General features: G+C 42.6%; 1 long non-coding RNA gene across 1 annotated transcript in view; it reads right to left on the bottom strand.

Moving 5' to 3' along the window:
- LOC139945711 (uncharacterized) overlaps window positions 1-16,945 on the bottom strand; it is a 98,984-nt gene that overhangs the window by 40,642 nt on the left and 41,397 nt on the right. The window contains exon 3 of the long non-coding RNA XR_011787168.1: window positions 12,307-12,380. This is a non-coding gene — a long non-coding RNA (uncharacterized lncRNA). The remainder of the gene's footprint in view (window positions 1-12,306; window positions 12,381-16,945) is intronic.

Raw genomic sequence — 16,945 nt, 5'->3', positions numbered from 1 at the left:
GTACAGAAAAAAATTGCGTCAAGAAAGCTCACATACACCATCCCCAACCACACACTCCATCCATTAACGGGAGGAACATCAAGTATAGACCTGCACCACATTACTATACCCCATCCATTCATGGGAAGAACTCTATTACTTCCGGGTTGAAAGTGGCCCACATTGGAATCTCAGGGATTATGTATAAGTCTAGCTGAATATGATTCGCCAGACCAATTCAGAATTCATAAATATTGGCCATAATTTTAAATAATTGTATGAAGTGTCAACCCACAATGTAGGGACGGGTTTGATTAGACTCGGATCCGTATTGATCCGTATTATTCCTGAGTTCGGACTCGTGCGCGTAAGTAAGAACCCAAATCCGCATAGTCAGACTGAGTATCTATAGGTTTAGCCACAATGTTTCTAATCAGATCCGTAAAATCCCCCTAATCCAGGTTACACAATTTACAATACCCGGATCCGTATATCCTGGGATCTTATTCCGGTCGACAAAGTCAGAATCCTGGGTCCGGAGGTCCGGGCTATCTCATTGCATCGCTCCGGCACCACTGAATGCTCTAGATAAAGGACAATCAGGAATGAAAAAGGAGGACCCTTGATACTCAGCCAAGACCTAGATTTGAAATTGCCCACCAACCGAGTTACTCAAAATGGAGTCTTGAAAAGTCTAGAGACTTACTCTGGCTTCGAGTTTCACAGACCGCGACCTGTTTTTCAGCGGGATCTGAAAATGAAAACATTGTATCGGATGACAATAACATTATTCCAACGGGTTTCGATCACCCTTCCTCCCCTTCCTCCCCCACATTCGCTATAAAACAGACAACAAAACCCCCGCGACTTTGTTATGTTTTCATTTCAGCGACGCATCACAATCATTTCCTAGCTGTTTACACTCCAAACTGGCAAAGGCTCGTCCCAGATAGTCTGTGATTTGGCTGGACTGCCCTCCCTCGTTCTGTCGCGTGCTGAGTCCCTCCCGCCACCCCCGTCCCCGGGTTCCATTCCCCCTGCCGGCGACCCATCAATCTCGTGACCTCTTTCAGCCGATTACACCGTCCAAACAACCACACGTTACAGTGGCTAGCAGCGGTCAACATTTGCGAGGGCCCGCGGGGGTCTGCGACGCGATTGCCCCCGTCCCCAACTGCTGCTCTTGACGGGTCAAAAGATTACAGGTATACTTTATTTTGCGTCCATTGGGGCATTTCTAGCATCATCTCCTCAAGTTTCAACAATACCAATAAAAAATCGCCAGCTTCACAAATCTCACTTCATACAAGGCATACCCGCGTCCTCTTTTATTTGTTTGGAGGTGAGGTACCAGATTAAGAACCCAGACGTCGCGACGAGACTCAACAGAAAACAACAGGACATCGCAAAGGCCTTACAAACCAAACTGATGTTAACAAAACACATGAATGTCAGTCAAGTTCCGTCAACAATCGACATAATATCGATATAATAATAATTGATAACTCGTTACAAGAAGTCGACTCCCCAGCGTAGGTCTAAATATAACAACGAGATCTGAACGAGCTATGGGTGGCTGCCGTGCAGTGCAGTCCGTCGCGTAAGGCGAAGCAAACACAAACACACGGCCTAGGTGACGCACAGTTATAATGATTGCCTAGTCCACAAGGAGGGACAAATAAGATTGGATGAAGGATGGTTGGGAAGGAGAGGCGGGAAAAAAACAGCAGAAGAAGAACAAAATGTGCCCGCACAAATTCAAGCTAAATAGCCCCCGGCGTGCAATTCTTTATATTCCCCCATTTGCTAGTTTATTTGGAGAATCTGGGGCATTGTGTCATATAGGTCACGGCTAGCCGCTAGGAACATTTGGATCAGGACCTGTCTAACTCGCGTCTAGAGTAGACTAGCTTCAAATCCCGCCACTATTTTGTTTTTGAAAATATCAATCTCAGAATTATGATAATAAGCCGAGCGGGAGAGTGCACACGATGGTGAATGACAACAGATTGGCATCCCAGATTCGTGGTCCGTTTTGTAAAAATGTCGGCATTTTCGCTTAGAAAGTTCTATCGCTTTGCTGGAGTAGACTGGCTCCCAGTCGATGTTTGTTTAACACAAGAAAACAATTTTTAATATATATTTAATCAGCAGTATCTGTGATGGAGCATACAAGTCTTCCGGTACCTTTCTACTCGTCCAGACTGGCTCCAAGCTCTTTTGATATAAACTGATAATCGGGGAGAGACTGTGCAACTCAACCCCAGGGAGATTCTGCGAGACATTGTGAGATTTCAGGAGCTACAGTATGAAAATCATCATTTTTTTTGTGTTCAGACTTTACTCCTACTCTTCCACGTGACCATATGGACCTGAGGTAAGTATTTAACAAACAACAAACAACAGTAAATGGCATCCAACTCCTGGTCCGTTTAAGAATAAAAGCCGATTGAGAATGGCACAACCGACTCAGCAAATGGCATTCAACTTCTGGTCAGTTTAAAAATGAAAAGCCAATTGAGAATAGCACAACCGGCTCAGCAAATGGCACTCAACTCCTGGTCAGTTTAAAAATGAAAGGCCAATTGAGAATAGCACAACCGACTTGCCTGAACACTTAACTGAAAATGACCTTCGCTAACTATAATGGACTAGTCAGTGAATTGTACCCAACCTCTCTTGCAAGTTGAATGTACAGGAGCGATTTCTACAATGGATGTGGCTATAATAAACCAGACATTTCGTACTTGACTTTTTGATTCTGTCACGCTGCCCATTTTCGGCTTTCTCATTCGTCAAATAAGTTTACTGTATTACAATAAAACAGAATATTGTTGCTGCGGACGTGGTCGTCTTCAGAAGAGCATTTGTAAGCCATCAAGTCTGAATGGCACTGGACACCTTCAGTAATATTGTCAAATACCAGCATTCTCACTTGGTGTATCCAAACTTATCCCAACATTTCGACTCATTTGGTCATCGAAATTGCAAGAGACTAAATGTGTGCTTTCAGATGCCTGAGAAAGGTTTCAGGCCTGGAGTCTTTTAATATTAGAGTGAGAAATTATATCTTTCTCAAAAACCACGAGTGCCGTTTCTAAAAATGTTTTATACTATCAACAACTCTCAATTGCTCGTAACCAAAGAAGTTATTGTGCAACATTTTAGTTTTGCGTACATGCAAATAGTGTCCAGTGCCTTAAAGGCAGTGGACACTATTGTTAATTGTCAAAGACTAGCCTTCACAGTTGGTGTATCTCTACATATGCATACAATAATAAACCTGTGAAAATTTGAGCTCAATTTTTCATCGAACTTGCGAAATAATAATGAAAGAAAAAAACACCCTTGTCACACGAAGTTGTGTGCGTTTAGATGGTTGATTTCGAGACCTCAAGTTCTAAATCTGAGGTCTCGAAATCAAATTCGTGTAAAATTGCTTCTTTCTCGAAAACTATGACACTTCAGAGGGGGCCGTTTCGCACAATGTTTTATACCATCAACCTCTCCCCATTATTCGTCAGCAAGAAAGGTTTTATGCTAATAATTATTTTGAGTAATTACCAATAGTGTCCACTGCCTTCAAAGCAATATGTAATGCAATGCATGGAGTTTTGGCTTTTAGCAAGGGGGGTTCGGATAATGTGCAGTGCGCATTCAGTATCTCGGGCGGCACGCAAAAAATGACGCATTGAAGCGAATGCTTGGTTGTGTTTGTGTTTAATTAAAAACTAACGCACTGGGTCTGAGTTAGATGTATATTATTCTACTCACAAAATAAAGCAACACTTATGACTCTACCTAAAAAATGTTTTTAGCAACGGAGCAACAAACTGCGTTTATAGGATTTGAGGCATTGCATGGTGAGGTATCAATGTATATTTGGTTTGCGGTAACACCATGTGTGTATCTACTTGCCAGGTAGAGTTTGTTCTTAGAGAACTGTCTTGCTTAATTCTACTACTGCGGAGTAGATTGTTCGGGTGTTCGGGAGACTTCTCAGTTCTGAAAAGAACTGTCCTGCTTTTTAACTATTACCAGGGCGGATGGTATAGAAAATAGACTGGACTACTACTTTAGACTGGACTCACATTAGAAGCCTTTGTATGTTTCTTTAAACGGTTACAATCCAAAAATGATCTAACAGCGTTTATAATTGACTTCTCCTCTCCCAGTATCTGACATAAGCCTAGGCCTAGTTTATTCTCAAAAATGGTTAGTCAGTAACTGTTCTCTTTTCATTTGTTTCACCATTTCTGTCTTTGTTCAACCTATTGTGTCTGTATTCGTTCTTGTTAATGTTCCGTTTATCTGTTCATCAGGATTTCTCACCACAAGAGAGAATGACTCCATATCATACTTACTTAAATTTCTGCCATGTAAAAATGCAGTTACTTCTTTCATCCAACATTTTTGGTTATGCATTGTTATGAACTTTTCATTAAGTATTGACAGTGTGAGTTCAAACTGAATAGAATTGATTTGAAAGACATCTTGGTCAGGTATCCCGACTACGCGGTGACATTGGTTGTTCTTTATCTCGCATATTATAAAACATGCACCAGGCTGTTTTTCATTGCAGCCTCGGTGTGGTTGCTAACGGGTCATGTACACATTTTACAGAACAAGTTACACTCGACATAGTCCAACTTTAACATTGTATGCGAATATTAATACATTAAAAAGGCATATTACCGTAGGCCTTACCACAAACTGCGTGTTCTATTTAGAGACAACCTGTATCCAAAGCAAATCAAAATGGCCGCCACGTCTCCAGCAGCGAATAAACAAACCCCTTTGAGTCAACTGGGTAATGAATATTTCAACCGATTCAATGTAAACTCCCGGGGCCACAAACTCAAGTTCTTAACTTCCGTAGCTAGGCTATATGCCATTCTCGCAAAATAAAATCTAGTTTTGATCGCATGCAAGAACTTAAATTTTTATAAGCGCGGGCTGTCAAAACGATATACGTTCAAGCTGAAGCCGTGCGTCAATTTGAGGGCAGTTCGCGGCATTTTACGCCTTTACCCAATTTGATTATATTCTCCCGCCAAGCCAAACAGAACCCACAGACGCCCAGAGCCATCAGGAAGTATACACCCGGGCAACCCTGGCCAAAATGTTGTGCCCGCTGAAACGAACCGAGAGAATGATGACGAAGTGCGTAGAGAGTAGAGACAAACTGGACCCCGTCTTTATATGTTATCATATTTAGACACTCACCACCAACGATCTATTGAGTGTTTCTAATCAGCCCGTCGCGAAATTAGATTACGTACGCAGTACATGCAATTTTGTTCTAATTCGATTGTACGCGTGACAGGGCGATGGGCCGCTGCTAGCCCATGCTATAACAACATCGGCTTATAGTTTATGCGCAAACTGTTCGTACACTTTTTTTTTTTACTTTTACTTCTGGGACACACAAACCTATTCCAACTCATCTGTTATTGGATTTTATAAAATGTAATGTACTTAGTTCTTGTCCACTACCCCGTAAACACGAGAGAAAAAAAGTTGTACTCGGTGGGCGTGTGCCTTTTTATGAGGGGGAGATTTGAAAATTGTAAAGAGTATTAGTTCTACCTCCATGGTATTAGCTAACTAAATGAAGCCGCATAGTCACATTGTTTGCTACAGCTGTTCACGAATTCCTTTAGTTTGTTGTGTATTCAGTCTGATTTTGACGCAGTTTGTCAGTGTGTGTTCTCGCTCGCCCTTTGGCTAAGTCATTCGTCGATTACCCGAACACTACGGAATGTTCGCTCGTCCCCGAGTCGAGTTAAGCCCCCGTACACACTCCCCTCCTGCCCCCCAATAGAGCCTAGCTCGCTCGTACATAATGCATGCACGACTTGCCCAGTGCGCGAGAAAAATCGGGTAAAGACGGCCTCGGGCGCTCCTCGGCAAAATTTGTCAACATTTCATTTTCTCTCGTGGTTGGCAGCTCCCTCACATCACATCACAGTCTCTCTAATACACAGAGCCAAAATACACGGACGTATTGGCATGTAGCATGCTTGACCTATTTCTACCGCCTATATATAACATGCAGTGCCCGGGGTGTTATCGGGAATACGCGGCTGCAAGTATCGTACGACGAGAGAGAAAGAGAAAAGAGTTGAAAAAAATGTTCAGTTTTTATTTACTCGAGTAAGGATGGGATCGATCGTAGAATCTGTCAATATTTATCTATGGTACCCGAGACTTAACCTCGTTTCCAGAACGGTTGGGAGGTAATGAGCGTAATCTATTCAAATGAGGATGGATCGGCATCATGGTTGGATGGGGGAGCGAGGGAGAGAGAGAGAGAGAGAAAAGTGAGAGAGCGTGGAGAGTTGTACGAGTAGACAAAAAGGACAACCTGGTCTTGAGTTTGTGGTTGTTGAATGTGTGAAATCGTTGTGAGATTCAAGACGTGAAGGTTAGGCAGTAGGGAGATGTAAAAGATGATGCGGGTGAAGTATATGAAGATGAAAGATAAGATGCGAAGGTGGAGGGGGAATGAGGGAGGCTGATGATGAAAGAGACAGGAGAAGGACAAGGGGGAGTAGGATTGGGACAACCCTCGAGGGCGAAAGAAAATGACAACTTCGATTACTACTAGGAGTATAGATTAAGGTCATTATTACTGATAAGCCTCAGGTATATTATTTCCACACCAAAAAGACAAACACTATAATATACGAGTGTTGTGCTGACAATTTGAATACGTCATCATTTGTTTGTCTCGCGGCTTGTACTTATTTCGATACAACACTCTACTAAAACAAAATTCTAATTTTTGTGTTCATGCCCCAAAACTGGACGTCACCCACCCCATGGCTGTCCCTCATTGGCCGTCTCTCGTTGCTCATCTACGGCGGTGGGCTTTCCTCTGCACGCGTAACACGATCCACGCTGTTGCAGTTATGGCCTACATTGAACTAATTTCGCCATAAAATCTAGGTCGCGCCTCCAAGCGATAGGGGTCGTGCGTACTGTTAGCGTTTAACGGTTACGTTTGTTCTTATATTATGTCGCCGCTCTATACAGTCGCACGGGGTGTATAATGCACACTGCATCGGGGCCGGGCACTCCGATTTCGTGGTCGGTTTTCGGTCTCCCATCCCCAGTCGTTTGTCCATCGCGTCGGGGAACTGCTCGTTAAAACACTGCCAAAACGGCAACTATACCCTCACCTTGTCTTGGGGCGCTTCTTAAGCATCTGTATTATCTTACCCACCGTGTGTATGATGTGATACTCAACCGGGTCTATAGTCTTCACTACAAGACGTGATGTAGGAATTGGGCTGCCAATTAGCCTCAACCTGGCTTTAATTACGTCATCCACCTCCCGAGCACGGAATTGTGGGAGTCGACTTTTGCAAAACAACTAACAATTGCCCACGGAAAAGAGATTTCGGAGCTGCGAAATCCGTGTAGACTTATGGCTGCTCTTGCCCCGAGGGTTTGAATGTAAAGGGGGTTGAGCCGAGCTTTAGACTGAGAGCGAGGAAATTCCAAGAACTCAACCTCGTGTCCTTCTTTCAGATCCGAAGTTTATTGAGGTCGCTTGTCGTTTTGTCCACATTAGTCGTTTAAGTAACAACAATGATAATGTAAAAAAGCAATTTTATTTGCTTAAAAATACAAATTAATGACATACGGGGAAAGAGCTGTAAGGGCAGGGGGGGGGGGGGGGGGGGGGGAGAGAGGTGTAAATCATGGGGTAGCCAAAGTCTATCACTAGTTTTCCTACATCGTGACACAATGGTAGCATAAACCACGGCAAATATTTCCCTGTACGTACATACGGAGTGGTCTTTGCAAAATGTAGACTCTGACAAGTCTTGTTTACGGGCATTAATGACCGACAGCACGGTCTTTAGCGTAGGATAACGGACCTCAGTTCATTATCATCACCCTTAACACAATTCCACCGTTAGATGGCGGTATCCGTTGTCATGTTTTAGGTAGAAAACAGTTAATTCGAAAGAGTTCATTTTGGAATAGCACAACCGGTTTAGTTTTTTTTTCTTTCTAGGATTTCCACAGATTCACACTAGACAAATTCCTTTTTCTGGACCCAGGTTGACGCGACGCAGAACCAAGTTACCTTATACCAGTCAAACAACATATTAAATCGCTTTAAAAACACACAAGTAGTTTCTAAAAGTTTGGTTTACTATACAAACAGAATTACGCCTCTTGGAACTGGATTTTAAATTAGTCATAGGAGAAGGACACTGAAGTTTGTTATTATGACCTTAGGGTTAAGAGATTGATAAAACCATATTTTGTCTTGTTGTTTCATTATTGTAATTGTTCAATTTTAGGATTTGGACTAGCGTACTCGTCCAAACCAACTATGCACCGTCCCTTCCAAGTTGCTAAATTCAAATCACCAACTCGAGGAGGCATATAAAACCAATGACCCTTAAAGAATATGGTTAGAAGGCCAATCCGGCCACGCTAAAATGTAAAGTGTCGTCGAGTAGACGCAACTTAATCTGCATACGGGTCAGACGACGAAGGTTAGCTCCCCTGATCTTTTCTGTGTGATGTGCGTGTCAACTGCCCCTTTAAGCAAATCTTCCTTGTTACTTCCACTGAATTTCCGGTTGATCGTTCAAGGTCGCATCAACTCATCTCCGATCGGCAGACCATTTTTTTCTCCTCCTCCTCCTCCTCTTCTCTCTCTCTTTTCTCATTTCCAGTAAAACGGACGCCAAAATTACGGAGGTGTCGAGCGGGAAAAAATTGTATTAGCGCCAAGTGTGTGAAGCGTGTGACGGTGGTTTACGTCGAACGGGGGAACGACGCGCTGGGTCGGCATAATCGTGTTAGCCCGTAGAGCAATGGTGACCAACATTAGTCCTCCATGCATCACAATTTGGCTGTCCCTGTTAAATACAAGGGGGAGGTAGATGAGGAGCGAAGAAGGTAGAAAGGAACGAGTAGATCGTGTTAAGGAGGCCAAACAGTTTATTGCCAATCTTAAAAATAACACATCACAGTTTCATTTGATTATTACAAGACGTATTGACGACTGTTAAGAACAGCCTTGAGATGTTTCCTTTCGAGAGGAAATTGTAAGCCAAGTCATCAACAACATTTCATCTCGATTGTACGTTTGTGAGCAGGGTGATTTTTGGTCCGGATTTGGGTGTAGTAAAACCTCACTGTTTATTGTTTTGAGCGTTTCGTGGCCGGGCGGTTCAGAGCACACTGAGAGTCGAGCTCTGGTGTTTCTGTTCAGCAGAGTGGGTTCGAGTTCCGAACATGACTCTCTCTATATAATGGAGGGGTTCAGGGGTCGATAATCACCGGGTATGGATCATGTATTATATTTTGTTAACAAAAAGAGTGACCTTGACATTCCTGGGAATACCCTGGCAGGGAAGTATAGTATAGTGCCATAATCCTACAATCATACATTCGAGTCAACAGCCACAGCAGAACAAGTTTTGAAATGGGCCCCTTTTTCTTCATGTATGTTAAAAATCAGTCAGTGCGATCTCTCCATGACATCAATCAGATTTCTTATTGTCTTCAGTGGGCTGTGTACAAATTATGTCTGCAGGATGTCTTGGTTTGGTGTGGTTCTGCTTTTGAGAGCGTGTGATACCACAGGCAACACAACAATCTGATTATGCTTTGTATCATTGGGCAAAGCATTGTCAAAGCATGTTACATTGCGGCCAGTTGCAAGAACAATATCGTTCAACCGACAACAACTTAAACCAACTAGGCAGCATGCTGGATTTGAACCAATACCACTTGCAGAGCAAGTATATGTTGCAGACACATTACTCAACACCTAAAACGCGTACTTGCACACAAAGTTCTCACGAAAGGTAGTCTTTCTCCAGCAACTGTTTGGAGAATTCAACAAGCCACTTGTGTCTATTAAATTAAAAGTCAGACCACTTAACTTACAATACCTAACGCCTCAAGCAAAAACATTAAGTCTGTTTTGAAGCCAGAGCAGGTGAGATACCGTCACAAAAAACAACAAGTCAACAACTGCATACTATTTGCAAGGATTTTGACAACAGAGGGCGCTGTGTGAGACACGCGTCCTGTCAGGCACGAATTAATTGTTGATGAAATCATTCGTGGCGGGTGGTGGACGTGTTTTCAGACGAATGGTGGCACCGTAATTATTAACGTGTCAAATTAAAGCACCGGGCTGTAACTAACAAAGTGTAGACCAGAAACTACACTCTGCATAAACATTGTTTTGCGACTGACTGTAAGGTTTGTGGGATCGTAGAATGCCAAAATCAAAGGCTTCACTGTTATGTTGTTAAAATCTTAATAAACGTATAAAAGAAACTCTAAAATTCCTGGGTCAGAGTTGACATGGATTCCAGGTTCCGTTGGGCCTGATTCATTTTTGTGTCAACAAGACCCGGAAACTGAGTCATAAATGACACCTACAAGAAAGGGTCAACTGCAAAATCCAAGACAAAATCCCATATTTGACCATTCTCCGGGTCAGTTTGACCCAAAAATGGGAGTTTTTAGAGTGCAAACCTTTACCCTAATCCTTACTAAACATTAAAAGCTCGATCAAGTTTTAAAGAAACTTGATTCGAGTTTACAACATGCTCTCACCCCAACAGTAAAACATTACATCAGCAAAACATTACGTTACAAAATATTTAATGCTAAACAACTGTGATTCAAAACTAAACAGAACAAGAAATGTTAATGGATTAATGTTTTGACCCTAGCAGAGTCTTCTTCGTTATTCACGTCATTTTTAAGCAATAATTATTTGTGTATAGTTCTGAACTAACTATCCGACTGTATGGAATGAACATCACATTAAAAAGATATCTTAATCCCTAAACAAATAATTAAAGAATGGGTTCGCTGAGTTTTAAAAAAAAACCACCAGCCAACAGTCGTCTGCTGTTCTGTTCAAACTAAACGGATAACAAGAGCAGTCACGATTGGTCGGATTCAAAGCGTGCGTTGTACCACGGTTTACATGATTTTGGCGGCAAACCGCGAATGTGGATGTGATGTTGATGAAATAGACGAGTTCAACAACATCCAACCGAGACTCATGTCGTTTCCGTTTTTCTTGAATTAGTCAACTCAATCAAACCGACACGATGGTGTGTTCCTAAGACGGTGTAACAACGCGAGACATCCGCTGGGTTGTTGCTCGAATGTCATGCCTCAAGACAGCCATCCAACATCCGGGCTTAATCACAATTTAGACAGATTTGCGGTCAATGCGGGCGCACTTTTAGTTCCTTCAAAATAGAAACTTCAATGATAAAAGCGCTCCAAGTTTTTTCGTGGACGTCTGTCACCGGTAGAGAGTTGAGTATCGTTTGCTACGTGGGTTATCGCAGGTGTAATGAAACAAGCCCCGCGGCCACGCTGCGCCCAAATTGTTAGTTTTCTATTATATACCTAGCTGACAACCCGCCTCCGGTGCTCCGCGGACATTTGGCGTAATTCCCCTCCCAAGGGCGATGGGGGATTTGGCGAACTTTACAGGCGAGACAGGGAGGTGAAAGGCTGGAGCTGTTTTAGGGTTTTTGACGTAAAGGGGTCACCCCGGGGTTCTGTAGGGCTTTCGCGTCACCCGCCACCTCCATAGAAATCGATTGTTTCCAGAAAATTAGCCACATCTGTCAACAGAATTGTTTTATTGTGGCTAATAATAGCACCCCAGCGAGGTCCTTTAATTGATTAGCAACCTGTCTAGGAGTTATAAAACAGGTGTCGGTGATAAAATCATGGGCAATAAATAGATAGAGTGAAGATTGGCCGACGAGACACACAGAGAGCGGTTACTGCCCTTCCCCCGCTCCATTATGAAATAATGATCGACAGCTTTACTGTTTGATTGACAAGTACGAGACACGTGATAGTAACATTTCGCATCAGAAAACACTGGTCGTTAAAACTGATTTGAATAAATAAAACAAAAAACAAACCAACTTTGTATTTAAACAGAAACGTTGTATGTCTTGTTTAAAGATAATATGGAAAACTCATTATAAAGAACACTGTGTGTATACATATGCTTTGTTTTTGAAAGGTGCAAGGGCACCAAGGCATTTTCTTTTTTTCTTTTAGTAAAGGGCACCTAAGAGGAATTTTCTAAAATTCTACTGAAGCATTTTAAGGACACACAGGCCAAAGGGCATGTAGGCAACCGGCTTCGTTGCCTACGTGGAGTATCGGGCCTGCGAGACGCCTGAACTCTGACTATAGACCCCTGTCGTCAGTAACGTTTGGCCAAATTATGTATATTTCTGTACACAACTTGATTTCCCCCGCCTCTCAACTGAATCTTCAAACAAAAATGTTTACCTGTAGCAAAAGCTGGGCAGACGTCCCTCACTGATCCCAGCCGGCGGGCCAGCTTCTCCCATTCCCTTATCTTCCTGTAAAAAAATAAAATAAAGGACGGAACAAACCTTTAGAGGACTCTGTATGAACAAATATACAGTAACTCTCAGAGTTAATACCCATTGACGCGGTGCATCTGGGGATGACCACGGGTGGCTATCGCAAGGGGGTGTCGAGATCAAAGGGTGCGCGTCTCGGCACGCTCGCGGGCAGTGAAACAGCTACGGCTGGCCCCCGCCTGATGGCACAATCTCCCCCATGCACTTTCGGGGAGTCATTTTATGTGTGTGCTAAGTCAGCTGGGTGGATTTTCACAAAGAAATAAGACTAGTCCTAACTTAGGACTAGCCTTAAGTTTTTTTTTAAATATCTCTCACTGAAACAATCAACTTGTTTGTGGTTCAGTGTTTCCCATTGGACTATACGCAGAATACACAGTCAATGCTTATTGAGCTATTATGAATGGCAAAGGTGTTGTCCTCAGTGAATGCAGTACATGCAAACACTGCCCACGTGTGCTCGTATTATCAAAGACGTCATGTATCGTCTCTTGACTTCAATATTGCTCATTTTAAAATGCGTAACCTCTAGGTCTTAACCACAGAGCAAATTCAAACGGTGGAGTAAGGAAATTTACCCCATGATGACTTCGTAGTTGTCTCCTCATTTCACTGTGCATAGCCACACTCATGGGTGCACGTTCTGTTAAAAAGACACCAACAAAACAACAGAGAGATATTGAGTATTCTCTTTGCAGATCTTGTATTTCGAAAAATTCACTTTTATGTTCATCATTGACACAGTGACTATCGTTGAGATAACTGCAATAGTAGTGGTTTAAGTGTTTTCAGAAACTGAGCCCGAACAACTGGGCACCATGTGGACAACATCTCTTTTATGAGAAGTAATGGCTCTGTGAAGAGCCGGTATGTATACTTCTCTACGTTTCGGTCAGTCTGCTCCGACCCTCTACCGGAGTCGATTTCACAAAGAGTTATGACTAGTCTTAAACAAGTCCTAACTAGGACTATAGTCCTATAAAATACTAAAATACTTAAGGCTAGTCCTAAGTTAGGACGTGTTACTCATCCTAACTCTTAGTGATAACCACCCCTGGAGACATTAATTGTGTGCTCAACGCAAACTCAATTGCTTGAGATCAGTGCAGCATTGCTGCGAGTGTTCCCTTTAAAACTAACACCTTGCGTTTTTCTGTGCCTTTTTGACATCAAAACAAGTGACACTTAAATAATGCAGTTTGACATTCGCAACGGGGAGGTGATTCCTATCGCAGCATAATCGGAAAGCCGATGCCGGTTGCCAAGACAACCCCTCCCTGATCATTACCCGTCTCGGAGCACCAACGGAAGACACCCATGCGATAATATTGTCACATGGGCGTGTATTATTCTTAGAGCTTCTGCCCACACAGAAATGGCGCGAAAAAGGGGATAGAAGAATGACAGCCATTTACGTCGATGGAGGAGACTGACAGCGAAAAATGGCGGGAGAGCGCGCGCGCCCGTGCGCAACTTTTTATTGTGGTCACCAGATTTTTATCTTTACGAGTAGTTGGTGTTCTTCGGAGTCACGTAATACACAAGGTTTCATGACTCAAACCGAGAAATGTATGCACAAGCACGTACTAAATCTTAAAAAGGTCTTAGATTCAAACGTTAGATTAGCTCAGCTTCTGATGTTGAAAGGCCATTGAATATGATCTTGGATTCATCCCACAAGGTTTAATATGAATCCAGTGGAAATAAAATATTTATCTGGCACAACGTGATGCTGAATCATGGTGTGATCTTGTTTTGAGCGTAGCGTCCTTCAAGAGGGTCTGCAGTAACGTTGTTTCAAAGGGAGACGTGGTGAGCGCGAGCCATAGCCGCATCCAAGCGGTATCCATCAGCCATGAGACTTTATGAGCAGCGTCCAAACTAATAAATGGAGACAAGTGGCTGCTGAGACCTAAAGCTGAACCCAAACGGTAACGCCAACCATAAGACACTTTTAAGCCGTGTCCGAATTGATTAATTTCATGGTGTGGACATGGCCATCTTTGGTCACAAATCACACCTTCATGTGTGGATAACAGGTATCAACGCTACAGGCTACCAGGCTATTGCAATGATTGCCTGTACCAATAGGAGCAAGGCGTCTCCTCCCGAACGATATGCAAGCTGAAAGGCCAAATAGTAACAAGTTAAATAGTTTATACAAAGCCATTAAAACGAAACTTGTTACAAAATTATGGCGAGTTGTGGAATGGTTGAGTTCCTGTATCTCTCGGTGTTGCGTTTAATTAAGTTTAAACCAGACACGTTACATTAGACCGTGGAGTTAGTGTTACATCAAGAAGGTGGAAGCAATCAGTGACGGTCTGATTGCAATAGTAGTTGCAACATTGTAAGTGATTTCTGCGTTCAGCTAGAAGTTAAAAGATTGATCTAATGGATTACCCACTCATTGCAAACTCAAGTTTAGATACAAGATAGACACTCGTGCTCCAAAAGATGTCCCTGACGGCCACCCGACAATTTCCTTAAAGACACTAGACACCTTACTTGTCAAAGACCAGTACTCTCAGTTGGTGTATCCCGACACATGCATAAAATAACAATAGGTCATCAAAGTTGTAAGAGAAAAGTGTAAGAAAAAAGCCCACAAATTATTGTGTGCTTACAAAATGCCTAAAAGGGCTTTTCGGGTATGAAGTCTTTAAAGGCTGTGGACACTATTGATTGTCAAAGACTAGTCTTCACAGTTGGTGTATCTCGACATATGCACAAAATAACAAACCTGTGAAAATTTGAGCTCAATCGGTGGTCGAATTTGGGAGATAATAATGAAAGAAAAAAAAACACCCTTGTCACACGAAGTTGTGTGCTTTCTGATGCTTGATTTCGAGACGTCAAGTTCTAAACTTGAGGTCTCGAAATCAAATTCGTGGAAAATTACTTCTTTCTCAAAAACTACGTCACTTCAGAGGGAGCTGTTTCTCACAATGTTTTATACCATCCATCTCTCCCCATTACTCGTAATCAAGAAAGGTTTTATGATGATAAATATTTTGAGTAATTACCAATAGTGTCCACTGCCTTTAATGTTCGAGTGAGAAACTACCCTTTTCTCACAAACTTTGTTACTTCAGAGAGATGTTTCTCACAATGTTTTATACGACCACCGGCTCTCCATTGCTCGTTACCAAGTAAGTTGTTATGCTTACAATTATTATGAGTAATTACCAATAGTTTCCAGTGCCTTTAAACTGATCCAGATTAAACTTCTTCTTGACAAGTTTGATCCAGCATCACTCCTCGATTTTTTTCTTCTCGTAATTCTTATCACTACTGGAGATGTAACACACTGCCATATAAATCACTGCTCTTCGTGTATGAGTGATGACAACGTGGAGGTTGCGTTTGGTTGGGCGGTGACCACGTGGTACACATCAACGTCACGAAGAGACACAATCAGGGTTTTATGTTTTAGCTCTGGCAGGTGAGAGAGCATACCAGGGGTCCCACAGTGGGCGATCGGCGTGTGTTGTGCAGTCATGGGGGCGTTTCCCCCTTCATGTCGAGCCCGTATGGATTAGTTTTCAAACGACAGTGCATCACACTGTTTTTGTCAACAAGTATAATGATTATATTATATTATTTGGTTTTACCCTTACACCGACGTTTTATAAGCACTGTACACTAAGATGCAAATGTAACAACTATTAAATAAAGTCAACTGATTTCTATACTCTTATTTCCTATTCAAGACACTGGAAACTATTGGTAATAATTACTCAAAATAAGTGTTAGCATAAAAACTTACTCGGTAACAAGCAATGAAGAGCTGTTTATGGTACAACACATTGTGAGAAATGACCCCCTTTGACGGCGTAGTTTTGGGGAAAGAGGTTATTTCTCACTCAAATATCAAAAGACTTCAAGTGGGACTCGAACCCACGTCCTCTGTATGGCTAGATGTAACACCATAAGACAACTGAGGAGTGAGGTGGCTAGAGGCAGTTCGAATCGTATGTGTTATCAGCGGGTACCGCAACGATAATAGTAGATGTTAGTTTTGCATCGGGAATAAAGAATGTTGTTTGTTACCCTTGTTAAACTTTCCCTTTCTTATGACAAGCAAATCCCCAGGAGCAACTTCCCCCTAAGACCGCCTCTCGCCACCCATTAATCCCATGAACCCAAACAGTAATCTTAACCCCGGGCTTGGTGTTCTTTTCCAAAACTCAAAAATTTCAATTTATGTGTCTCCGTAAAACTTTGAAGGACGTGTCACTCTCCCCGGCTCTGCCACCCTGAGAGTGCGATCCGGGGACCGGGGAGAAGTCCCCTCCAAGGACCGCCTAATTTGTCGTGCATTTATTTCTGCCAATATTCCACCGCGCTGATGGATTAACGATCCCAAACTACACAAAATATTATTCTCTCCCGGTTTGTAAGTTTTGATGTAAAAGTGTAAAGTCCCTATACACAGGCACTTCTTTCGGCGCAATGTTCTCTGAAAACACAGTGCTGTTCCCGTGGGATGTGGTATCACTCCGCGGTGATCTACATCACTTCGACCTTTGACCTGCGTG

This window comes from Asterias amurensis, chromosome 13 (genome assembly GCF_032118995.1).
Source record: "Asterias amurensis chromosome 13, ASM3211899v1".
Lineage (NCBI taxonomy): Eukaryota > Metazoa > Echinodermata > Asteroidea > Forcipulatida > Asteriidae > Asterias > Asterias amurensis.
Note: the sequence above shows the minus strand (reverse complement) of the source record. Positions and strands in the feature narration are given on the sequence as shown.